Below are 27,601 nucleotides of genomic sequence, written 5' to 3' on the forward strand. Positions count from 1 at the left end.
CTTGGCTTTACACAAGAAAAGTTGTGCGAATCTAAACATATCTCCCCAAAATGCAAGGCAAGGTTTTGATGGATGTGAAATGTCACATATGCTCTCAGATGTTGGTTAGTCTTAATTTTATAACTGTTATAGCAAGGATTGGCAGGAAAGGTGGATATTTAGGAATAATTGTGATATAAAACAAAAGGTATGATTAAAAGTTTTAAAAGATTCATATGATAGTGCAGTGTTAAAATGCACATTAGAATTCAAAGTATTCAATAAGAGGAAAACGAATTAGCATCTCTTCCCATTCTCATTTGAGGATAGACTGTATTCTTTGTTTCTTATCCTCTAGTTAATCACAGATCCCAAATTCCTGTCCCACTCTTCTGTTCTAATAATTTAGTAGAACATTGTAAAAATTTTTAAAAATAAACAATCAGAGCAGGTACAGGATATGCTAAACCAACATGAAAAAGTTTTATACTAGGAAAATTACATTTAAAAGAAGGGCAAGAAATATCACTAAAACTGTTAGCAAAAAAAAAAAAAAAGTTAAACACATTATATACCTATTTTTGTGATATTAATAGAATTAATATGGTCCTCCATCCAATATTTCAAAACACAAATCAATTTATTTTACTTTTTCATATTAATTATCTTGAATTTGTCTATTTGGATTTGTTACTTACATCAATACAGGTTTTCCCATCATCCTGGGATGTTTTACTATCTCATATATTGCCTCCTTTGACGCTTGGATGTTATTTAAATTACTAGAATCTACAACAAAGATGAGGCCATAGGATTCTCCAAAATAATATTTCCAGGTTTCCCTAGTTTTTTTTCCACCACCAAGATCAAAAAGTGTGACATCACAATTTTCATGTCTTAGATCGATTCGGGAAATTCCCATAGTTGGTACCACATCTGTTGAACTTTCTGTTTTAAAGAAAAGAGAAATAAAACACAAGGTTCGATAGGGATGTTTTTGTTAATGAATATTAAACTTAATGTTAAATCATTAAACAACAATTAAAATCTTATAACCTTATACTAATGTATGATTAAACATTTTTAAAGATTCATGATAGTTTAGTAGTATTAAAATGCACATTCGAATTCAAAATATTCAATAAGAAGAAAACTAGTTAACCCCTCTACATTAATTTGAAATATTCAGATAAAGAAGTATTCACTGATTGACTCATTAACACAAAAAATTTATGGAAATACAAAGAAATACATGATATCAAGACCCTGCTGGTAAAGAGTGGACACACAAAATTAGACAATTCATTGATACAAATGCTACACTTTCTACTTTATTCCCTTCCTAATAAGAATATTCACAGTAACTCAGTGCTTTTTGTTTGTGTATAAAAAACTAAAAATGGGCAAGTAGATTCAGCGAGACCTGAGTTCAAATTCATCCTGAGATAGCTTCTAGCTAGGTGACCTGAGGCAAGTTGTTTAACCCTGTTGGCTTCAGTTCTCTCATCTGAAAAATGAGTTGAAGAAAGAAATTTTGCCAAGAAAACCCCAAATAGGGTCATGCAAAAAGTCAGATATTACTGAAATGACTAAACATCTAAAGACTGTAAAGTGTTTATAAGTGTTTTGGTTCACATGATCTTTACAGAAATCCTGAGAGTAGATGCTATTATCATCATCCCTTTGTATAGATAATAAAACTGAGGCTCAGAAATGTTATGTGACTTTGTCACAAAAAAGTAGCTAATATCTGGAATGTGATGTAAACCCAAGTCATCCCGAGAGTATAAAACTGTTTATTGACTATGCCTAACTGCCTTTCATTGATCCTAAGGAAAAAGAAATCTTCATCAGAGAGTTTTTAGAGAATAGATGGATTCAGAAATAATACCAGGATCAGAAATATAAAAAGATCAGTTCTAAAAAGTTTACACCATCCTCATCTCTGCTTCTCAGCTTCTATGACTCCTTTCAAGTGATTGTGAAGAACCTGTCTTATCTGAGTGTCCTTTCCTGAGCCTTCTAAATAATTTTTGCCTTCCCTCTGATGACTGTTTCCAATCAGTCCTAAATATATCATATTTATACATAATTTTTTCGAGTTGTCCATCTCATTAAACTAGAGAGAAAAGAGACTGTATTTTGTCCTTCTTTGCATCATTTGCACTTAGCATAATATCTGGCCCATAGTAGGTGGTTAACAAATGCTTACTAGATGGCTTACTTAAGGGATCCTTCCAGGAGGTATTGCTTTTTTAAAGGAGTAAACACCCTAAACAATCTTTATTGAAAGTCTCTGAATTTTTCTACCTCCTCCTGATAAGGAGATTTTACCTGATATGTAAGTTATTTCATATTAATTAGGACTGGATTCAGAAATAAAACCAGGGACAGAAATATAAAAACGATTTGTTCTAGAAAGCTTACAGTCATCCTCCTCTCTAATCTACTCTCCTCAGCTTCTATGACTTCTTTCAAGTCATAGCTTAAGACATGTCCTCGTCTGAGTGGACTTTCCTGATCATTCTAAATGATTTATGACTTCCCTCTGAGTACTGTTTGCAATCAGTCCTAAATATATCTTACTTATTCTACATGATTGTTTTCATGTTGTCCACCTCATTAAACTAGAGAGAAAAGATATCGCCTTTTTTCCAGCTTTGTATGGCCCATAGTAGGTGGTAAATAAATGCTTACTGTTAATTACTGTTAATAAATGACTTACGGAAGGGAAATTCCCAGCAGGTATTGCTTTTTTTTTTTTTTTTTTTTTTTTTTTTTAAGAGTAGACACCCTGAACAATCTTCATTGAAAATGTCTAAATTTTTCTACCTCTTTCTGATATGGGATTTTTACTAAATTTTACCAATTATCACTAATAAGGATAAACTTTTAAAAATAGTTAACTTCTGGTAGGATTAAAAGGCTTCTTTTGCTTAAATTTATATGATGTTTCAAAGTTTCCAAAGTATTTTCCTTATAACAAAGACCATTCTACAAATGAAAAAACCGAGATTCAGAGGTAAATGAGCTCTTGTCACAAAAGTAACACCAGCCCTCCAAACCCAACATTTTAACACAAATCCAATCTCACCACTACATACGAATTCATTCAATTCAATTGCTTACTTTCCCGTTCATAACTACATAAAGGAATGGGAAGTGTGATTAGTATGTTTAAATACTAATAGTATTATATTCTTGTTTCTTGTCCTCTGTCTAATCACAGATTCAAAATGCCTGCCCCACTCTTTTGCTCCAGTTATTGGATAGAGGAATATCATAGTCCCTAGAAGTAGAAATGCCTGGGGCAGCAGCAGAATATGAAATATCCAAGAAAGCTACAAATGAATCCAAAGACACACTTTAAAAAAATAAAAGGAAAATAAGTATTTACAGAATCATGGAATTTTATAAACAGAAGCGTCTGTAGAGATTATTCAGTCCAATCCCCTCAGTTTACAAATTAGAATGAAGGACCAATATAGAAAAGTTACTTATCCAAAGATATGAGTCAGTGGTTAAACTATGACTAAAAATCTGATTTCCTTAATCCAAGTTCAGTGCTCTTTCCTTTATGCCATCGTTTTCCAAAACAAACTATACTGCAGACAAGTAAAATATTTAAATTTTTATCTGGCAATTCAATAAATGTTATTAAGCATCTCTGTTCAAGACACTATGATAGACCACTCAGCACTATCTTCCACATTCTTATCAATAGGGTGCATCTCTTGGAGGAAAGATAAAATCTTGGTTAAGACCATCATCATAGAAGGGAAGAGAAGAGTGGAAGGAGAAGTCAGCTTATCCCTAGTCCTAAAATGCTAAGGTTCAAGATAAGTTAATGGTTACTTTAAAAATAAAACTATCTTATACAGCTTTCTACCCTTTTCCCCCCTTCACCTATTCTTGGACTGTAGGACCCTTATTCTCTGAGAATAGAAGATGAAGCTCTAAATATTGATACTCTAATTCAGGTATATTACATGTTAAATAGGCTTTCCACCATTCATACCACTGTTTCTATAACACCAAAAATAGTGACTAACTTTTAAAACATGATGATTCTAGAAGAGTCACTTCAATACCTTTTAAAGAAATTAAATTTAAAAATATACAACTTGTGCAATATAATATGCTAGGTGAAAAGAATGCTAAAATGAAAAATGGCATCTTTCCTAAAAGAATTTACAAATCCAGTTAGAGGTGAAGACGTACATAAATAACCATAATGCAAGATAGGTAACAATCAGTAAGATCAAATGGGAATGAAATCAGGTGTGGGACAGTAAAAGTCTTAATGGAAGAGAGAGAATTTGGTTAGATGTAAGGGAATTGGAATATCTGTGAATATTCACAGAGGTAAAAAGGAGCAAAGAAGTTAATTATTTCACCATTTGGTGGCCTAAAGTGTAAGAAAAAATTAGTTTGTTAGAAATAGCTAATTAGAATTATTAAATTATTATTAAAATATAAATATAAATTATAAAAATAGCTTACCTCCCTTTACAACTCGGGCTATGGCGGTTTTCCCTGCATTATGAAGTCCCACCATAAGAAGAGTAACTTTCCTTAAAAAAAATTAGCATTAAAAATCACTTTAGGATTTAAAAATAAAGCTTTAGGATACAATGAATTTATATTTTTTTAAAAAATTATTTCTATGGCACCATTAAGCAAAATCATTTTTTATGATAATCACTTTCTGATTATCTATAAAGATTAGTAGGAAATAATGGGATAAATCTAAATGGCAGATAAAAAACAACAACAATAGTTTTGTAAATATCTTTGTATCATATAGAAGTTTTTCATCTATTAGTCCTCTTTGAGATTGTAAGGTAGATTTAATTTAGTGATCTGAGCAAACAAAATTCAAGCAAACAATAACAGAAAGAGTAGGAATGCTATGTTGTGGACCAGACTCATTTCCCATAGTTCTCTCTCTGGGACTAACTGATTTTCTTCATTACTGAACAATTGGAACTGGTTTGGATCATCTGCAAGAGTCAATGTTGAAAAATTATTTTTCAGACTTATTACAAGCCTCAACTCCACCAAAAAGCTCATTGGAGTGCCTGTCTATCCACAAACCCTTCAACAATTATTATTTTTATGATAATCTGATGAGTGTGAAGTAAAAACCTTAAGAGTTTCATTTTGATTATCTCATAGATCTAATTCTAACAACTTACATTCTTTGATCATTCATCTGTTTAGGAATGGCTCTTCTTATCTATTTGGTATCAGCTATCAGAGCTGTGGAACAGCAGATGGAGTTCCTGATCCCATAGCAAGAAAGCTGGAGTTAAAATCTGCCCTTAGAACCTTCTAGTGTGACTTCAGACAAGTCATAACCTCTGTGTGCCTCAGTTTTCTCATTCTCCACCAAGGACTCCTTGATTTTCTAATCTTTTTGTAATCTTTGATACTTAGTTTATATATACATGTAAATCTTACTGTAATATATTGTTAGGATTACTAAGTGAGAACTAAGGTTGTCTGGATGGTGACAAGGTGAGAATTCAGGTTTTCTGGACAATTACAAGGTGAGAACTCAGGTTGACTTGATAGAGGGGGCAAGCTCATTGGCTGGGGTGGTTCTTCCCAGAAGCCCTTGCATTATTATCCCACGCCCCTTCTCTGGGAGGATAAAAAGAGACAGCACTGGGCGCAGAGAGCAGATCGGCCTGGAGAAGGATAAGAGCTGGAGGAGATTCAGAGCCAGGATTCAAGAAGGAAGACTCTGAATTGCATCAGGCTTGACGGGGCTCTCTGCAGGAAGGGAAGTCACTTCTTTGGACAAGAGTTAACAGCAACTGCCTGGAGACAACGGTTCGTTACAGGAAGAAGAATCTGTCGGAGAGATTTGAGTAGAAGTCACAGCAGATCTCTTCCCAGAGAGTGATTCGGCAGCTTCTAGAGACAACAGCTCGCTACAATTGGCGTCCACACGTGGGGCAAGGACTTTTGCTTATCCTGACAAGAGGAGCTAGACCAGACCTTCGCAATTTGGTGCCCAAACAGGGACAGACACGGTCCTGATTCCAGTGGAAAAGCCTCCCATCCAGATCTCAGTCTCTCTGACCCAGAACCGTGAGTAACAAGGAAACTTTGTTAAAGATTAAGTGAGTGTGTTAATAGATAAATAAGGAACTTGTTAAGGGCTAAACCAGCAATCTCTTATAGTGAAATGGGGCAAACACCTTCTGTTCAAGGAAAATGTTTAGAGAGCATCATCAAGGTTATGAAAAGCCAAGGATTGATTATAATTTTAGAGGAGATTACTGAACTTTTAAGAACTGTGAAGGTCATATGTCCTTCTTTTTCTCTGGAAGAAGAATTGGATCCAGATGAATGGGAATTAGTAGGAGAGCAATTAGGTGAACACTACAATTGTCTTTGTGACATTTTACCCTTTGGTTCCAGACCAAACTCAGTTTCCAAAGATACAATTCATACCTACAATTTAATCCAAATGGCTTTAAAAAATGTTATTCTAAAGGAAGAGATGAAGGAGCAAAATGGGGAAGTGTCAACTAAACTAGGTGAAAAGGATGAATCAGATAACAATGAAGTTAAGTACAATTCTGAGCAACAGCAACAGGAGCACCTCCCATCTCCTCCCTCAATTAACCCTTCAGGGGTGGAGCAAGAAGGAGGAGAGGAAGAGGCAGAAACACAAACAGAATTGTCTGTGAAGCAGTCTAAGCCTATGACAAGATTAGAAAAAGCATTGGTTAAAGCTAAGAGAGAAGGACAGGATATAAGTGATTTTATACATGCATATCCTGTGATTGAAAATACTGACTCTGTAGGTAATAAAATGAGAAGATATGCACCTTTAGATTTGAATAAAATTAAGGATTTGAAAAAAGGTTGTACCCTTTATGGGGCTACATCAGCTTATGTCAAAATGTTACTAGATGGTTTGTCTTATGAAGTCCTAACTCCGAATGATTGGAAATCCATAGCAAGGACATGTCTGGAACCTGGAGAAAATTTATTATGGCTTGCGGAATTTCATGAATTATGTAAAATTCAAGTCAGATGCAATTTGGAAATAGGAGTTAACACACAATTCACTTTTGAGCACTTAGCTGGTGAAGGTCAGTATGGAGAGAATTCAGAACAGATTCATTATACCATGACAATATATGAACAAATTGCTAAGGCTGCAATAAAAGCTTGGGGTGTCCTCCCTGGACAGAAAGATCGGGGAGAGGCTTTCACTAAAATACAGCAAGGTCCCAATGAACCTTTTGCAGATTTTGTGGGACGTTTGCAAACTGCTGTCAAAAGAACTATTGGAGAAAATTCAGCTACAGAAATAATGACCAGACATCTGGCTAAGGAAAATGCCAATGAGATTTGCAAAAGAATTATATGGGGATTAGACAAAGATGCTCCTTTAGAGGAGATCATAAGACGCTGTGCTACAGTGGGAACAAATGCTTTTTACACCCGGACAATGATGAATGTGGAAAGACAGGGTCCCTCCTGGCAAGGGCCTTCTAGAGAAACTCGGCGATGTTTTCAATGTGGAAAAATTGGGCATCTAAGAGCTCAGTGTAGATATGGAGATACAGTGAAAAGACAGGGTGAGAGAAGACCTAAAACCCCATGTCCAAAATGCAACAGAGGATTCCATTGGGCATCAGAGTGTAGAATAATTCAGGGAAATGGGATGAGGGGCCCAGGTTCAGGGCCCCAGGCAAAAAAGACTTGGGGCATGATGGCAGCTGATGTTACACCCAAAGAACCTTTAGAAGGCCAGGACTCTGATTTAATCAACCAGCAGAAAAGCAATCACATGGCAGAAAGGGATTACCTGATAAGTGAGTCAAAAGGCAATCAGATAGCAAAAATGGATTACACTTGGGGAGAATACAGGCCTTTTAAACCAACAGGGCTGTGTCCAGTGCAAACAACTACAATGTAATTGCCAGATGATGAGAAGAGATTTAGAAAGTGGTAAATAGAAGGTAATTAGATAGGTTAACTGCCTGGGGGAGAGGGTTTGCTTGTATTTCTTCAGCAAGAGAAGGAATCAGATGGGTGCCAACGAGTCATATTCGCCTTGTCCATCAGAGAGAGACAGAAAAAGAGAAAGACCTCAAAATAAAGGAGAAGATCTAAGAAACATCTGACACTGAAAGAGCATGGATAATAAGAAGACTGTTAAAGAACTTTAAAAACCAGCAGGAATCATTGGACTTCCTCACACAAGATGAGACTAATGGACAATGGACTTATGGACATTTATAAATTTTCAATTTATGATTATGATTATGTTATATACTTCTAGCATGTGTTATGTTACTATGTTACTATGTGCTTATGTAATTTATGTAATTATCTGTAATACTTCCCATATTGATGGATTTATGTTTCAAGGTCATGACTGTCCTATGTTCTAAATCAAAAGAAAGGGGGAGATGTTAGGATTACTAAGTGAGAACTAAGGTTGTCTGGATGGTGACAAGGTGAGAATTCAGGTTTTCTGGACAATTACAAGGTGAGAACTCAGGTTGACTTGATAGAGGGGGCAAGCTCATTGGCTGGGGTGGTTCTTCCCAGAAGCCCTTGCATTATTATCCCACGCCCCTTCTCTGGGAGGATAAAAAGAGACAGCACTGGGCGCAGAGAGCAGATCGGCCTGGAGAAGGATAAGAGCTGGAGGAGATTCAGAGCCAGGATTCAAGAAGGAAGACTCTGAATTGCATCAGGCTTGACGGGGCTCTCTGCAGGAAGGGAAGTCACTTCTTTGGACAAGAGTTAACAGCAACTGCCTGGAGACAACGGTTCGTTACAGGAAGAAGAATCTGTCGGAGAGATTTGAGTAGAAGTCACAGCAGATCTCTTCCCAGAGAGTGATTCGGCAGCTTCTAGAGACAACAGCTCGCTACAATATATGCTTTAAAATATTAACAACACTTCCTTCTAGTGGTGATGTACATAGATGCCAATCTATGAAGAAATAAATTTGAAAATCATATTAAGGACAAGATGAAAATTTGTTTGTTATATATGTTTGTGACAATTTCTTGTTGTTATTGTTCTCAATTGGTGGAGAAGTGGAGGGAGAGAAGAATGATTTCTATTTACTAAAAAAAAATAATTAAAAAAAAAGAAAAAAATCCCTATCTTTCCTTAAAAAAACAACTGAGGTGCTACTTCCTTTTCTGATATATAATATAGGTTGTATAATACAACAGAGTATCATTATCAGTGTGCTTTTCTCTGTTAGTAGGTGGAGATACCCCAAAAAAAAAAAAAAAAAGATATTGACTCTATAGTCTATATTATATATCAGTAGGAGGTAGTACAAAAAGCTTAACATAGATAATTAGTATTAGCTACTTAATTAGCTACTTAATCAAAGTCTCCAGATTTTGTAAATGGCTGACACATCCAAATTTATTTATCTAAAACTGACACCAGAAATTCTTAGGAACAATTGAAATGTTAAACTGATTTGAGATCTTTCCCCTCATTGAAGTTAATGAATTCCTTGAAACCTATTCATTAACCACTGGGTGGGCTATAGAGGCAAGTTTTAAGTTATGAACTGATCTAAACATTCCAGAGAGAGGAATTTGGAACTATGATATTCCATTTGATCCAGCAGTACCACTTCAAGGTCCATATCCCAAAAGAGATTTTTTAAAAATAGGGAAAACATATTTGTACAATATATGTATATGTTGGCAAAGAAGTAGCTATTGAAGGGATGTCTATCAATTGTGGAATGGCTGAACAAGTTGTGATATATGGGATAGTTTTGTACTAAAATACTAAAATTTTGTACTAAAACAAGCAAGATGATTTCAGAAAAACCTGGAAAGACTTCCTTGAGCTAACACAAAGATAAGTGTGCAGAACTAGAACATTGTACACAGGACAGCAGTATATATAGTACAATGATCAAATGTGAATGACTTATCTTTTTTTTAGAAACTTATCTTTTTTCTCAAAAGGACTCGTGATAACAGTGTGGTGCCTTTCAGGAAAATCTGGGGAAAATAGTAATATTATTCTTTATGCATCTTTTTAAAAAAATCAAGTGAGATTTTTTTCCTTTATAGAAAGAAAGAAAAATAACTGGGTTATCTATTGTAAAAATGAAGACTCAGGAAAGCCCATTAAATCAAATCAGAAGTTATAAAAATCTTAAACTACAGCATACCAAAACATCAAAGGGCAGAAATCAATCTAATTTAATTTACAAAATTATAGTCTTTAAAAAGCAATTGTCATTAATGTTGGAAGAGAAAAAATATCTCCCTATATCCCCCTCTTTTTTGAAGGGATAGAAAGCAACGGGAGTGGAAAGGGCATAGCATATAGAGTAAACAGCTTAGATATGCTGGCTAGTTTTTTTATGTTTCTGGTTTTTTCCTTTATTTTTAAAGATATTATTTTCTTTTTCCAAATACATGTTAAAATATTTTTCAACATTCATTTTTGCCAAACTTCTGTGTTCCAATTTTTTTTCCTCCAACTCCAACCTACCCACTCCCCATAATAGTAAGCAATCTAATATGGGCTAAATGTGTGTAATTCTTTTAAACCTATTTCCTTATTTATCATCTTGTGCTTTCTTTTTTTTTTGTTTGTTTTTGGCTTTATACTGTTCAATGGGAGGGAAAGTAAAGGAGGGATATATTAGAAAACTACAGCAATATAAATGAAATATCCTAAACTAATGTAAAGGTCAATCTTAACAGTATATTTTCTTAAGATTTATAAAAATCTTTTGAAAATCACTTTTCATAAAATACAATTCAACTGGAAATTTTTGTTTGAAGCAATTGAGTTTTAAAAAATATTGGGATTGTAAATACAAAACATAAACAAAATATAAAAGGTTTTTATCATATTTTACCATCTTCTTGGTTCCAAAAATGATGTGGAAAGAAAATGGACATGTTATATGTAGTTGCAAACTACCCCAAGATCTCTATTACAGTTTTCCTTTAGGGAATATTTCTTTTTGATAACTTTGATGAGCTAATTCACATGATCTTTTACCTGATCTAGAATACAAAAAGTTGTAACCTTAGTCAAAATACATCACAACATCTGTTTAGGCTTAACAGGGAGTTATACAAAAACATCAAAGCAAAGCAAGAATTGTAGAAATAATTAAAAAGCTAGTCCATCTCTTTGCCTCTTTTCTTTACAATTTCCAGTTTTCCACTGGAGGGGAAGAACCTCCAAATTAACAAACAATTCCAATTTCGAGAGATTAAAAAAAAGAAAAAAAAGTTTGCTTTACTTACTTTGTGACTGGCAAAATTCATATTGCTTTTTCTTTAAGAAACTAAGTTTCCCCCTAATACAGCTTTAGGTTTTTCCCCAAGAGAAAGTGGGAAAGTGGGAAATCAAAGATCTCGACCTGAGAAAGAATTTAAGAAAATCTATGTTATGGGCCCTTGTCCCAAAGAGCATCTAACAGCCCTTAACAGCACCTCGTGGGTCCCATATAGGGAGGGACCCCTCACTTTCCTTCTTTCCTACCTCAAAGATTGATAGTCTTGGCCCCGAGGGAGAGAGAGTCTTTTGAGAAGCATAGTCAATCAAAATCAAATGGAAAAGGGTGGGGGTTGGGGGGGTAAGGGAAAGTAAACAAAAGTCAAGGGAAAAGATGGATGGGGAAGAGGAGTTCGAAAAGACAAAGGATGAAAAAGCAGTCAAATCCGGTAGCCAACTCCCAGACCAGGATTCATTCCAAACACCACTATTAATAGGCCTTCCAAAGTTCCGCCCACAATGGTTGCCACAGTCACCTGGGCAACAGACTTCTGATTGGCTGAAAGAGAGGAAAGAACACAGTTTAGGGGAAGGGGGTGGAGGAGGGGAATGTGCAGTCCAGCTAGGGGAGATTTCCTGTCCTTAGAGCTTCTGTTGTGTAAGCTAAGCCTATCTAGGCCAAACAGATTTTATTCTTTCACTCTTATTACTGTCTTAGTCTATTATTTCTCCAAATCCCTTTTGATGTGGTCTGGCTAGCAATGTGACAAATTCACAATGGCCATTTTCTTTGGCAAAATATAGATTTATTTGGGGAAACAGGTTACCGACAAAATTAGGAGGGAAAATAGACACCAATTATCCAATAAATTAGGAGGATAAATAGACACCAGGAGTGCAAATATGAAATAAAGTAGATAACAAGAAAAAAGTCAGGTTTCCAGGGGGAACTTAAAAATAACCAGGAGAAAGGAAATATTTAGAGGTGGGAGTAAACCATTGATAAGGCAGGTTAGACTGATCAGAGTTAGCTAGAGTATAGAGAATAGCCCCCAATAAAGAGAAGGTATTGTGAGGGAAAGAGAGAGTACTTATAGAGGGCTCGGTCCTGAAGAGAACTTAGAAAGATCTTCAACATAAACTGATCTTTTATAAAGGAAATATTCCCTTGGAGATTTTTCAAAGAGACCAGAGAAGTAAAGACAGGAAATCAAGAGAGAGGGAGCAAGAGCCAGATGGAATGTATCTGCATGAAGCTTTGCTAATCAATAGCTCAAAAGGATGTTTAAAGAGACTCAGAGTTGGATGAATAATGAGAGTTAATAAAACAGTCTTCCCAGATAGTCAGGAAGTGATCTGATGATAGGGGCTTCCTGACTGGGGAAGAGAGTAAATCAAACACATCACATTTTTTTTTAACAATATAATAATTTTATTTGTATTTGTCTTCTGGTTTTCCTGGCTTTCTTCCAGTCTCAGCTTCATGCAAGAGGACTTTTCCTGTTTTCCCTCAGGGCCACAGTTGATTATATATGAAAAGTACACAGGTCTGACCATATCAAACCCTAGACAGTAAACTGTAGTGGTTCTCCATTTGCTATAAAATCAAATATAAAAATCCTTTAAAGTCCTTTATAACCTTGATGGGGGCGGTAGCCCCTTGATATCTCCAACTTCCTTTGGGACTTGGACCTTTGATACAAGATCTGGTCAAACTAGTTTGGGCTATCTGAGCTGGTTGGGGTTTTACAGCCCCCCATTCTAATCTGCTCAAACAGACCAAATGCCAGCAGGAAATTCCTTTTTGGGGAAGAGACTTCTGTCTGTACCCAAAAGATAACAAGAGAATCCTTATCTTATTTACATCACTCCCTGGAACCTCCTTACATCACTGCATCTGAATGATTGTGCTTTTGTATAAAAGGGAGTCCTCAAAAATGTATTCTTTGCAAAATTGGCCTTGTACCTTGTAGCCATTTTGCCCACCGACTCTCCAGTGTTTCCATTCTAATCAATAAAGACTTTGTTTCTACACAGCCTTGAGTAGTGAAATTCATTTGCTAAAGGACCCGCCCTTTGGGACTTTGGAAGGAGAGAGATTATTAGACATCCTGAAAGGAACTGGCCCATCTCGGTTTATACCCTCAGTTTACTCCTCATCAACCTGACCTATTATTACTTTTCCACTTTTCTTACCTCCAATAGCACTGGTCTCTTTTCTGTTCTTCAAAACTGAAACTCTATACTACCTTTAGGCATTTCCCTCATTTCTGTCTACTTTTTCCCTGCCCTCCTTATAGTCTCAACTATAATCCAAACCTCAGTAAACAACTTTCCCCAGTACTCTTTAATCTTACTGTCTACTCTTTGACACTCTCTCCAGTTTATTCTGTGAATATCCTTTTGGCAGAGTATTGTTTTCATGTTGTCCTCTCTATTTCACTATGAGTTTTTTGAGAGGAAGTGTTTTTTGATTTTCTTTCTATTCCTAGCACAGTATCTGGCACATATTTGGAGCCTAATAAGTACTTGTTGACTGACAAGTTGACCATGCTTCAAATTCCCAGGTTCATAGTCATAGTATTGCCATCAACATTTCCCTCTCTCACACCAAATATCCAGTAAATTTCTTAATCTTACAGTTACTACCTCTGTAGCACCTCTAGCATCTCCTCCCTTCTATTCTCTCTGCTTATCCTTTCATAAGCACAAGTCCTCATCACCTCTTATTTTGATAATAAATGGTAATATCAATAGTCTCCCTGTGAGGGGAGTGAACATATCACTCCCCTACTTCATTGAATCTAGTGAATTACTGTAACTTTTAGGATAAAATAAAACTGCCCTGTTTAGCTTGTAAAGATCTTCACTGACCTACAACTATCATTCCAGTCTCTCTGTCCTGAACTCCCTTTTCTGTATTCTGTGATAACTGGACTTCTGTTGATTCCTTACCAACAACCCTCCACCTCCATCTCTTTGCTTTTGTACAATTTGTCTCCTATGCATGGAATATGCTCCATCTTAATTTCTACTTCACACAATCCCTCTCTTCCTTTGAGACTCAGTTCAATCATCACCTTCTTCATGGAGCCTTTTCTGAGCTCAATAGATTGTGCCCTCACTCTTTGACTACTTTGTACTTTATTTCTTTGTATATCTTTAAATTTATCATATCTATATTTATTCTATGTATACTTTTATTTGTACTTGTCTCCCTCAAGTTATTTGCAAGTAAAGAGTTGTTTCATTCATTATACCTGAGGAAATGGGCTTATTAAAATTTTCTTGAATTGAAATAACTCTTAATGACTCATCTACATAGAGCTTTTATAGATATTACATGGTTTAAAAAAATAGTAGGATAATATGCCTTGACTTTTTATACACCTTTTTCTGAAATACTTATGTTTATCATTTCATTCTTTTTTTTTTTTTTTTTTAACACTGGTAAAGGTAACAGGCAAAGGCAGAGTGAATAGAACCCTGAATCACTTGTGGCTTCAGATGCTAACCAGCTGTGTGATTCCTGAGACAGGTAATAGAAAAGCAAAGAGATGGGAGGTGGAGTGGAGAATCAAGAGAAGTTCAATTTATCACAGAATGTTTTAGTTTCATCCAGAAACTACCACTACCAGTCACTCCTAATTCCTAGGCCTTCAGAAAAATCTCTGGCCACTATCTCTCACAGTGGCTTTTTACCAATCTTACCTCAATGCAGGTCTTCAGAGATCTCTGGCCACCAGCTCACTGAGCAGTGGCTCTAATGTTTAACAGAGCACCCGAGGACAGCTTCATGCAAGTTCAAGGTCTTTATTCCACATGTTCACATTTTGCCCTAGCTGACTTCCTGCTCACTCCTAGTGAACTCCTGAAGAACTCCTTGTAAAACTCCATCTACTCCCTGGTCCCCACTGCTTATATAGAGTCTATGAGGTCATACATATAGCAAATTAGAGAAGGAGATGCCTCCCGTTGATGACACGATCTCCATGTGAGCAGAGCTTCTGCTCACAGATTTGTCTGTGCTGGTCACAGAAAACCACATCTGATGATCTCAGGCTTTGTCCTTGCTTATTGCACTGTATGAACTTCTTCTTCAGACCCTTACAGAATGCAGAAAAGGGAGTTATGAACAGTGAGACTGGAAAGATAAAGATAGTTGCAGGCCAGGAAAGGTCTTTAAAATCTAAACAGGGTAGGTTTATTTTGTCCTAAAAGTTATAGGGAGCTAATAGATTCAATGAAGGGAGTAATATGTCTCTTTGCCTCAGTCTCCCCAATTGTAAAATATGGGAAGGGGAATGATCAAGTCTGCTATAAAACTACATTCCCGTGTCCATCCATGTCACTAGACTTTGTACCCATGGCCTTGAATTCCTTCAGAAGAACATGCCATATATTAGAGATATTATAGTGTATGATCAAATATGTAATTTCCTCTCTAAAGAGGTCATTTGCTATGGTAAGAATCTGGGATAGTCCTGGATTACAATTCAGAAAAACGGGTTCAAATCCTGCCTCTGACCCTTATTATCCATGTAACCTTGGACAAGTCTTTTAATCTCAATGCATCTTATACAACTCCCCAGAATTTCTCATCTACTAAATCTTTAAAAATTTGGGAATTTGTGATGGTGGAATGATTTTCTATAGAGTAAGTTTTCTATATTGTTAGAAGCACAGATTCCATCCATAAATATTGTCACTGATATTTGAGCTCCTTGAACAAGCCCCAGTGAGATAATGTATCAAAAATACTTTGCAAATTTTACATTTCTTAGTCATCATTAATAAACGAAGCTTAAAACTAAATTGTAATTAAGAGCAGAACCTTCCCAATCTGGGTCCAGCTCCATACCCCTAAAGAAAATTAGTTTTCTAGATTCATGTATTACCATAAAGTGAACCAAACAGTAGCAGCCAGAGATATTTTCTGATCTGGGGAGAATTGAATGACTACATCAATAAAGTAACAACCAAAGCTTTTTTTAATGAATAGTTCTCAACTAGGATAAAAAGCCTTATACTTTATCAATGCTTCTTCTAACAATTAGTTGTGTTTAAGAACAAAAAGATGGGTGAAAAAGAAACCCAGGTAGCCTTTACACCCCAGAGAGTGTGGGTCTATTAAAAACATCAAACTACAGTCTCTTCATAAAGCAGGTACTTAGTGAAAGGCAGACAATCTGAGCTGGAGCTGTTAAGCTTATTCTCCCTACACAAGATAGGAAGAAAAATAACTTGGGAAGCATGTAAATTCCATTGTTTTAATGCATAAAGACTTTTAACCCTGAAAAACAGAGTCCCGGTGATTAAAAAACCGTTGAATTTTGGATTGTGTTCTCCAAATCTTACTATGGAGCTCAGTACAATGATCCTGCAAATGAATACTCATCAAAAGTCTTTAGTTCAGAGGCAGCTAGGTGGTGAAGTGGATAGAGCACCAGACACTTAACACTTACTAGCTGTGTGACCCTGGGCAAGTCACTTAACCCCAGCCCCCCCCCCCAAAAAAAAAAAAAGTCTTTAGTTCTTGGGATGGGCCCAGTCAAAGTGGGCCCTCCAAGTAAGGTTTACATCACTGAACATTTTGATGACATTAGCATTCACAAAGGGGGATTGTAGATTGCTTTTTTCCCCCAGATCAAAAAAAGAAAAGAGTGTACGGTATCATGCATATGAGCATGTGTTTTGTAAAAATGATATTTCTTCCCATAAATTTAATTTGGTTGTTACTGAAAACTATTACAAGGAATTATTTCATCAGGAAAATGGAAATATGGATATTTACCACTTTATTTTTTCACTTAAATTATTTAATGAAAACTTTTTTGAGACAATGTAAATAAAGTGCTTTGAACTATTTACAAAAGGGATTATGTAAATGTAAAAATATGACTATTATTACTCTGAAATAAACTGTAATTGTCAACATGATTGATGATTAAGAGAGAAAACTAGAATGTAATTAAAAGTAGTTATGTAATTCCAGAGAAACTGAGGGAAGATAGAGATTAGAGAGTTTTTAATATTTTGAGAGGGAAAGATTGTTCTGGGGGTATGTTGTCCCCAGGGCTGGTGTCTCAAAATATCCAGCAGGGAATGTGGCTCTAAAGTTGGTTAGGCCAAGGCAGAAGCGAAGTCAGAACACTGAGAGTGGGAATTTCCAAGAAACAGACCATCAATCTGGTTCTGACAGGTTGGAGGGTAAGAACATAAATTCTTACAAATTGGGTAGTCAAACTAGAGCCAGGAAGTTTGAAGAGATAGGAGTAGACAATGTCAATTAGGTCAAACAGGACAACTGGAGTTTTATCTTTTGGAATGTCAGTTCTCCATAGTCCTAATTATCTCAGTCCTAATGATAAAGAAAGCAGGGATTGCATCCAGGGGGATTGAGGCAGAACAATTCAAGAAACTGAAGTAGAACAAGTTAGGGAAACTGAGGCAGGGCCATTAGGAAAACTAAGGCAGGACAATAAAAAGGAAGTGTGGCACAACAGTTAATATTTTGCTTTCCTTACAAGATGCTATCTTTGCTGTTTTTAATTTCCTTCAAATAAGTGTTAAATCCAAAGGGACAAAAAAGGAGAGATGGGTCAAGTTTTCAGCCCCTTTTTGTTTACTTTTTGTGGCAGTTGATTTACACTGGTTAAATTTCTATAGGAAATTGTTATAATTTATTTTGAATTAATATTCAAAAAAAATAAAATAAAAAAATAAAACAACATTAATCTCTTCTTCCTGACTGCCACTTTGCAAAGTCCTAAGTTGACAAATATAAGAAGCATATATATGCTATAATAGTCTGTTTAGCTTTCTGGAGGTCTCGGGACCAGCTTTGTTTTCAGCAGAATAATCACCATGAGAATAGTCAGGAATAAACCTATATTACCTCCTTCACAGTCTGTTATTATCTCCTTCACAGTCTGTCTCCTTTGCCTAAGGCCGGGCTAGCTTCCTGGAGGTCCTCCAGAATGGGGTTTGGTTTCAGTGGAGGAATGCAGGAGACAGGAGAGCAACCACGAGGGTCTTTATCTTCAATTCTGTCTTCTTCTCAGATCTCTTAGCTCTTACATACTCTAAATACATCATCATAGGTGTCAATTTTGTAGAATAGGTGTCAACTTGTAGAACTATACTCAAGTACTAAGTACAGTAAACTAGAAAATTATTATCTTAATTCCACTGACTTAACACCTTGTTTTAACACCTTGATTAAATCAATCATACTGAACTAGAGAACTCACATGCTAAACTAGATAGCTATCATCTTATCAATTCCACTGAGTTAACACCTTGTTTTAACACCTTGATTAAATCAATCATACTGAACTAGAGAACTCACATGCTAAACTAGATAGCTATCATCTTATCAATTCCACTGAGTTAACACCTTGTTTCAAGTATACTTCTCCAAAGTTCTGGTTCTACATTCTGCCCTCAAGAAGCTTACATTCAAATAAGAAAATAACATATTGAGAAGTGGTGAATATAGGAGAGCAAGTGGGGTGGCTAGGTGATAGCAGTGGATAGAGCGCCAGCCTTGAAGTCAGGAGGACTTGAGTTCAAATCTGGCCTCAGACATTTAAGACTTCCTAGCTGTGTGACCCTGGGCAAGTCACTTAATCCCAACTGCCTCAGCAAAAAAAAAAAGAAAAAGAAAATATAGGAGAGCAAGTTTTGGTAAGGGAAGATTCCATAAAGATAGCTATGGTCCTAGACCATTTTCTTTCCAGGAGAGATTGTGTTTCTTTGGTTACTGTTTCCAGAGCAGGAATTATAAGAAGGATAAGAGAGACTAGAAGGACAGTGAAGAGAATGAGGGGAGGGGATTTTTACCTTAAGCAAAATATGACAAGTGTTGGGAATCATAACAGCAGTGGCAAGGAGTCTGGTTGGGCTGTAATGAATACTAATCATTAGAAACCTATATTTCACAAACATGACATGAAGGTCACTAGTGAATAGCTTTTCCTTTTACCTGCATCCTATTTTCAGGGTATCAGTAACTTGTTTAAATAGACCATGTTGGAATTTTGACCTTACAAGTTAGTGTTCTGGTAGATGATTCAGGAATTGCAGAGTACATTTGTTATAAAGATTAAACATTTTGAAAGAACCTTAATTTGGGGTCTAGAAAGATGAATTTGAATCCTGCCTTCAAAACAGAATAGCTTTGTCCTGGACCCTCTTCCCTTTTTGTACTCTCTCTTAGGAACTTCATAAGCCTCAATGAATTTAATTATTTTTATACAGATTGCTTTCAGATATAAATATCAAGAATCTCTTGAGTTCTAGTTCCCTGTCATCAATGTTATAATGGATATTTTCAAACCGGAAGTCCCACAGATGTCTCAGACTGAAAATGTACAAAATAGACACAACTGTCTTCTCACTTAGCCTTCTTTTCAACTTATTTCTGTTTAGGGCACAGTACTCTTTCAATCACATGGGTTCACAATATATTTCATAAAATTCTATGTTATTATCATTTGGTTTTGTTGCTATTTTTATATGCCATTTTGAATTATCTATTATATTATTTCCTGCTAAACCATATAGATTATCAGAAAATTACCACTTTAAAAAGATTTAAATTTAAAATATTTAAAAATGTAAACTCATTGTATCCTAAAGTGATTTTTACATAATTTGTAAAAGGAAAGTTACTCTTATGATGGGGATTGAAAACGCAGGGAAAACTGACACAGCCAGTGTCCCTTATCTCAAAGGAAATAAGCTGTGGACATTTTTATATGTTAGTTTTATAATCCTTAATTCTGATTAGCTATTTTTACAGCTTTTCCACCATACAGTTCAGGCCACCAATGGTTGTTACTATCTCTTAACATCTTTTGCTCTTTTTTATCTCTGTGAATATTCATAGATATTCCACTTCCTCCATACCTAACCAAATTCTTTCTATTTCATGAAGACTTTTTTGATCTCAGTCACTGCCCCATGACTACTTTCATTTCCATCAATTTGACCTTACTGAGTGTTATATAGCTTGCATTATGATTATTTCTGTATCTCTTCTCTTCTGATTAGATTTGTAAGTTTTCTTAAGAATGACGTGAATTTTCATTTTACCATTCTTTGCATTTAGAATATTCTATTGCACAAGATATATATCCTTAATTAAATTTTCTTGAATGGCATTGAAGTGACTCTTCTAGTATCATCATATTTAAAAGTTAGTTGTATGCAACTTGCAATACTTTTGTTGTTATTGTTGTTATGGAAATAATGAAGTGAATGGTGTCTAGATTCTTAGATTAATACTGAGAGTCTATTTAACGCATAATATGCTGAATTAGAGTATGAATACTTAGAGCTGCATCATTTTTTCTCAGAATATATGGGCCATGTTGGGAAAACTGGAAATTAGTATGGCAGAACTTAGATATGGATCCACACTTAACACCATATACCAAAATAAGATCAAAATGGATCAATGATTTAGGCATAAAGAATGAGATCATAAATAGATGAGAGGAACAGAGAATAGTCTACCTCTCAGACCTGTGGAGGAGGAAGGAATTTATGACCAGAGGAGAACTAGAGTTCATTATTGATCACAAAATAGAAGATTTTTATTACATCAAACTAAAAAGTTTCTATACAAACAATACTAATGCAAATAAGATTAGAAGGGAAGTAACAAATTGGGAAAATATTTTTACAGTTAAAGGTTCTGATAAAGGTCATATTTCCAAAATATGTAGAGAACTGACCCTAATTTATAAGAAATCTAACCATTCCCCAATTGTTAAATGGTCAAAGGATATGAACAGACAATTCTCAGATGAGGATATTGAAATTATATCCTCTCATATGAAAGAGTGTTCCAAATCACTACTGATCAGAGAAATGCAAATTAAGACAACTCTGAGATACCACTATACACCTGTCAGATTGGCTAAGATGACAGGAACAAATAATGATGAATGTTGGAGGGGATGTGAGAAAACTGGGACACTAATACATTGTTGGTGGAGTTGTGAAAGAATCCAACCATTCTGGAGAGCAATTTGGAACTATGCCCAAAAAGGTATCAAACTGTGCATACCAAAGATCCAGCATTGCTGCTATTGGGCTTACATCCCAAAGAAATACTGAGGAGGGGAAAGGGACCTGTATGTGCCAAAATGTTTGTGACAGCTCTTTTCGTAGCGGCCAGAAACTGGAAGATGAATGCATGTCCATCAATTGGAGAATGGTTGGGTAAATTATGGTATAAGAAGGTTATGGAATATTATTGCTCTGTAAGACATGACCAGCAGGAGGAATACAGAGAGGCTTGGAGAGACTTACATCAACTGATGCTGAGTGAAATGAATAGAACCAGAAGATCGCTGTACACTTCAGTGTTGTATGAAGATGTATTCTGATGGAGGTGGATATCTTCAACATGGAGAAGATCCAACTCACTTCCAGTTGATCAATGATGGACAGAGACAACCACACCCAGAGAAGGAACACTGGGAAGTGAATGTAAACTGTCAGAACTACTCTCTCTCTACCCAGGTTACTTATACCTTTGGAATCTAATATGTAATGTGCAACAAGAAAATGGTATTTAGACACATGTATTGTATCTAGGTAATATTGTAACACATGTAAAATGTATGGGATTACCTGCCATCAGGGGGAGGGGGTGGAGGGAGGGAGGGGATAATTTGGAAAAATGAATGCAAGGGATAATGTTATAAAAAAAAATTACTCGTGCATATATAATGTCAAAAAAATTTTATAAATAAATAAAATTTAAACAAACAAACAAAAAAGAATATAAGGGCCATGCAGTCCAAAAATAAGTTGGGGGCAGGGGAAAATGATAGGAAGCTATATAAATTTTTAAAATAACTACTGGGGGTGGGGGAGAGACAAGCTGACTCTTTCCTCCTTCTTCCCTTTCCCTGTATGATGTTCTTATCCAAAGTTATATCTTTCCCCCAACAGATAGATCCTGTTGATAAGATTGTGGAAGATAGAGTGATAAGTAGTCTAGCATGCAATCTGGCATAATTTCTTTGGGAAAACACTGGCATAAAGGAAAGATTACTGAATTTTCATTCAAAAAATCTGATTTTTAGTCATAGTTTTACTACTGACTCATATATCTTTGGATAAGTCACTTTCCTAGTCAAGTGATAGCATTAGGAAGACATATACAACAATTAGGCACTTCAATTTGAAATGCGATTATCATTATTTTTTTATCTGTGTAATTCTCTATGTGTATTCAAATTTCACTAATGTGATCATAAAACAAATATTGAACAAGCTTCAGAGTGCATGGCATTCTAAAAATATTACGTTGGAAGTTAGTCAATTATTCAATATACAACATGAAATATCTGATGCTCATATTGATGGAATTGGCCCTCATGATAATTGCTAACAAACAGTTAAATTGGTTAAATCAAGTCAATTCTTTTCAAAATGCATTGCTTGCTGTTGCACATTTTGTATTAGTTTTTTGTTTGCTTCTTCCCTGTGTTTTAAGATGCATTCGTCACATCTTGGGTAAGCTTCATGCATCCCTTCAATGATCTCAAGATTGTACAGAGAAAAGGGGGAGATGTTGAAGCCAAACCTGAGAAGCCAGAGGATTCAAGTCAACCCAGACTTTTCCTGTACCTTGTCATGAAACTGAGGGCTGTGGGAACTCAGGATGTTGGTTCACCTCTCCTCCATTCTGTTCATCTGTCTCTTGAGAACAATATTATCTTTGAGATAACAAAGGAAGTTAGAAAACAGCCAGATGTCCCAGGTTTTGTAATATGGTTACACGTTTCTCATGAGAAAAGTGGTTGTTGTTCTTTAGCAAAACATATATAAACCCTTACCCTGAGATCAATAAACAGAGCTTGCTCTTTACATCTCCCACCTGGACTGTTTGATTCTTTCTTCACACTCAGTGGGCATTTGATCATAGCCCACTAATGTTCATGGCAATTATGAACAAGTCACTTAACCTTAATTATCTTCAGTTTCTTCATCTGTAAAATTAGCACTTTGGACTGAATTTGTGATTCTCTAAACTGTACTTTTTTTAAGTTGAATGAAAAGATTTTTTTAATTTTAAATTTGTATAATTATATTGTGCAGTTATTTCAGCTCTCTTGATATGAGCAAGCGCCTTATATTTTGTGTCTAGGTAATGTTCATGTGTTTTACCATTAAACATTTTTACATATTGAAAATGTTTTTTAGAAAGCTTGTTCAACAATGTTGAGAATCAGCAAGAAAACTGACGAATTTATAAGAGATCCTTTTTGGTTATTGATCAGCATAGTCAATGACCTTCTTTGATGATTTAAATGTGTGTGCCCAAAGAGACACAAATGCTCAACAAATTTTCAATAAATGGAGAAACAAGAACTAACTGAGCAAGTGAGGAAATTAAGAAAAGGGCAAAAGTATCAATACATCTCTTTACAAAATTGTGGAAGTAATGTATATTTGTTATTTTTATCAATTCAGTTTTCTCTTTATGAAGGAAGCCACTGCTTAACAATTTTTAATTTCTATGAATCTTTTGCAATTGTAAGTTTGGATGACATATTTATAACAATCCTTGTTATATGCAATTATAATTATTTTATAAATATTATGTTATAGGCAGACTTACACAAATTAACATCGTCTTTCCTAATAAATCATCATTTCTTGGAGTTTTGCAATTTTATGAATCTTCCTTGTCAACTCTGAGACAGTGAATTTTCAAAATCAAAACTGGTTTATTTGCTTATCTTATGTGCAAGGGTAAGAAAAGTTGTACTTTAAAAAAAAGTTACCTATTAATAAAAACACTTCAACAAATTAAGTGTGGGAGTAAAACTGAATCATGCCTTTTTTATTTTTAAACAATGCACATAAACATGAATATAAATTGAAATATATATATGCAGTATTTCTGCAATTAATTTACTTTTGTCTCTCTTGGTGTCAAAGGAAAAAGGAAGGTGAATTGTCCTCTCCTTACTTGGGAAATAATAGTTTTAATTAGAAGGTGACCCCTAAGTTGAATGGTCCTAAAAAGGGCCCTATCCATGATAGGGTGGAGCTCCTAGTTATTATTCTCCTAGACATTAGCTAGAAAATGGAGAACGATTCTTGATAGGGAAACAGATCAATATTTTCCCAATTTATAATAATACTATGCTGTGAGGATATTTTTCATCTTAAGTCATATATAGATTTCATCCTTAGGGAGAAATAAAGTGTAGATTTATTAATTTCTTTTTCTTAAGAAAGTGGCATGTAGTAATGTCCTTGTTTGTCTTCACCTTTCCATAAAAATCTTGAATTCTTTTGACTTTAATAAAGTTGTTTTTATATATTGCATTTTTAAAAATCTTAAATGTCATATCATTTTCAAAGTACAAGACAACAGCATTGTATATAGATCAAATTTAGATAAGTTCTGTCAAGAAAGATCTACGTATCATAAGATTCTTTGAGTCTCTTCTTTTTCCTGTTGTATATAAAAGGCAACATTTCAATGAGCAACTTTTATGAAATAAATCATCAGTAATTTTTTTCAAAATATATGTATCCTTTTCTCCCAAAATCTATATACCACTTGGCAGGCAACTTTCCCTGTAACATTCTTCTTTTCTCTTTTTTTATCCTTTTCTGCTTCCACATGAAGACCCAATCATAATGTTCCAAGGCCTCTTCTGGTGAGCTGAGTTTCCATATTTAAAAATACATAGATGAGAATTTGTGATTGATACAAAACCTTTTTAACTTCCCAACATTTCAACTTATTGAGAGTTAATCATTTCCAGTATATTTCAAAAACAAAATACTATTTTTAATGACACCTTTATAGATATATCTGATTAGATTTTAAATGAGTACTAAATGATTAATTTGAAAAATGAGGTCAACTTTAGCTACAATATGAAAGATTAATTTAGTCATATTTTCATAATAATATGTCTTAAAAGTGCCAACTATGAATCTTAGTGTCATTATAACATGGTTATAATCCACCTTGATAATTTTTTTAAATGTTCTTTATTATATTCCTTAATGTTTTGTTTCAGGAATTCTTAGTTATCTTCACATATGCTAACATTTCATATATGTAACAGAGACAGTGATTCTGTCATTGGTAGCTAGTTACTGAAGTACTACCTTATTTTATTTACATGACATACCAAGCAAATTTTAATTTTTTAAAAACATTTTTAAAAATTTTAATTTTTTCGTTCATAAACTTTTATAGGAGCACAAGTGTTATGCACTGGCATAACAGTTTTTTTTTTTTTGTCATGTAATTAAATAAGTAAATTCTATAGAGAGCAAGCATGCACCCTTATTTTTACATAAATATATTCAAGAAAAAGGCAGGAAGCAAGAGGTCAGACAAAAACAATCTTCTAGTATGTCAAAACAACAGCTATTTCGTAGAGAACAAGATATGATTTTGGGGGGGAGAAACTTATTCATGTCTTCTACACCATCAGTTACAATACTAATGCATCCTTTTTAAAAGTAGATCAACTGGTAAACACAAATTATTTTCAGTTGAGGTAAATAATGTATTTTTATTAAAAAAAAACTTATGAAGATGGAAGTTAGTGAAAGACTTCTATTTTTAATATTAGCTTTTTATGTTCAAAATATATTCAAAGATAAGTTTTCATCATTTATGTTTGCAAAACTTTGTGCTCCATATTTTTCTCTCTCCTTTCCTCTCACCCCCTTCCCTGATAGCAAGTAATATATATGTTAAGCATGGGCAATTCTTCTATATTTATTTCCACCATCACCACACTGCACAAGAAAAGTAACTCAAAAAGGAAAAAATGAGAAAAAACAAGCAAATAGCAACAAAAATTTGAAAATACTATGTTGTTATCCACATTTAGTCTTCACAGTCCTCTCTCTGGGTGCAGATCGCTTCTCCATCACAAGTCTATTGGAATTGGCCTGAATCACCTCATTGCTGAGAAAAGCCACATCCATCAGAGTTAATGATCTCATAAATTTGTTTTTGCTCTGTACAAGGTTCTCTTGATTCTACTCACTTCACTTAGAATCAGTTCATATAAGAAAAACTTTTCTTTCTGATCCAAACTGCATTTCAGTTAAAAAAAAAAAAAAAAAGTCCAGCAACAAGCATTTGTTAAAGGCCTACTATTTGTCAGATATTCTAGTAGGTGCTAGGACAAAACAATCCCTTAAATTTTCAAGGAACTTACATTCCCTCTTTAGGGAAACAGGGGAAAAGGGTACACTTATAATTAACTGCACATAGATGACTATACACATGTATATATACATATACACAAAGTAATTTGAATAGGTGTTAGTAATTAAGATAATCAGAAAATGCCTAACATAGAATATACTACTTGAGCTTGACTGAAAAGGAAATCTGGGCTTCTAAGAAGTAGAGGTAAGGAGGAGCTGTCTTTTAAGCTTGAGTGACCAGCCTGTTCAAAGGTAAGGAAACAGGACTGAGATAATCATGCACCAGGCCATTACATGGTTAAAAGGCTAGATAATGTTTGAATTTTTGAAAGGTGACCAGAGGTCAATTACAAATAATTTTATGTTAAATTGTTTGTATTTTTTAAATTAACTTATTTGTACTTTGCTTTCAAAATTTCTTTTTTTTTTCAGAAATTTTGCTACTGACCACTCCGTTCCCCAATATCCCTGCTCTTCTATCTGCAATATTCTTCTCTACAATATGTTCTCTGGAAGCAGATTTCTTGGGGGCAGCCTTAGTTTCAGTTCAGAGTAATCACCCCAAACGCAGCCAGGAATTAAGGTCCAAATCCTTTATTGTCTCTTTCAAAGTCTTGTCTCCTTCCCTGGGCCCAGTTAGCTTTCTTAGAGGCCTATCTCTCTCTTTGGTTCTGAGAGTTCCTGCGGCTAGTCCTTTGCTTCTGCCGGCTTCAGCATCCATCCAGCACAAAGGTGGAAGATGGAATGAATCTATCTCCACCTCTGAAAGCTCCTAGTGGTCTTGCCCTCTTCTGGCCCTGACAGCTCCTCTTTATATGTTCCACACCGAGTATATACCAATCATTATATCACTAGGAAACCATTATTTGTTGTAGGATTAAAACAATGCTAAACTAGATTTAACCACTGTCTCCTCAAGTCCACTTACTTAGCACCTTGTAAGAATCCTAACATCTCCTGCTTTCTTTTTTTTTTTTTAGAACGTAGGTGGTTATGACATCTTTGACTTCTTGGGGAGGTGAGAACTCCCCCCCAAAAAAAGTGATCCCACCTTCCCTGACTGCTCAAAAAAGGAGTGAAAACACCACCTCCTTGACATCTCAGGAAGGGAGATGAAAAACATCAAAGGAAATGGGAAATC

At 35.1% G+C, this 27,601-nt stretch overlaps 1 protein-coding gene across 1 annotated transcript in view; it reads right to left on the minus strand.

The window, feature by feature from the left end:
• Positions 1 to 11,706, minus strand: part of LOC141560987 (uncharacterized) — a 423,935-nt gene extending 412,229 nt beyond the window's left edge. The window contains exons 1-4 of the mRNA XM_074299860.1: positions 11,506 to 11,706; positions 11,268 to 11,383; positions 4,483 to 4,553; positions 678 to 927 (exon numbers count right to left, since the gene is read on the minus strand). The gene's annotated coding sequence lies outside the window, so the exon portion shown is untranslated. The remainder of the gene's footprint in view (positions 1 to 677; positions 928 to 4,482; positions 4,554 to 11,267; positions 11,384 to 11,505) is intronic.
• Positions 11,707 to 27,601: the final 15,895 nt, after the last annotated feature.

This window comes from Sminthopsis crassicaudata, chromosome 3, assembly GCF_048593235.1.
Source record: "Sminthopsis crassicaudata isolate SCR6 chromosome 3, ASM4859323v1, whole genome shotgun sequence".
In the NCBI taxonomy this organism is placed as follows: Eukaryota; Metazoa; Chordata; class Mammalia; order Dasyuromorphia; family Dasyuridae; genus Sminthopsis; species Sminthopsis crassicaudata.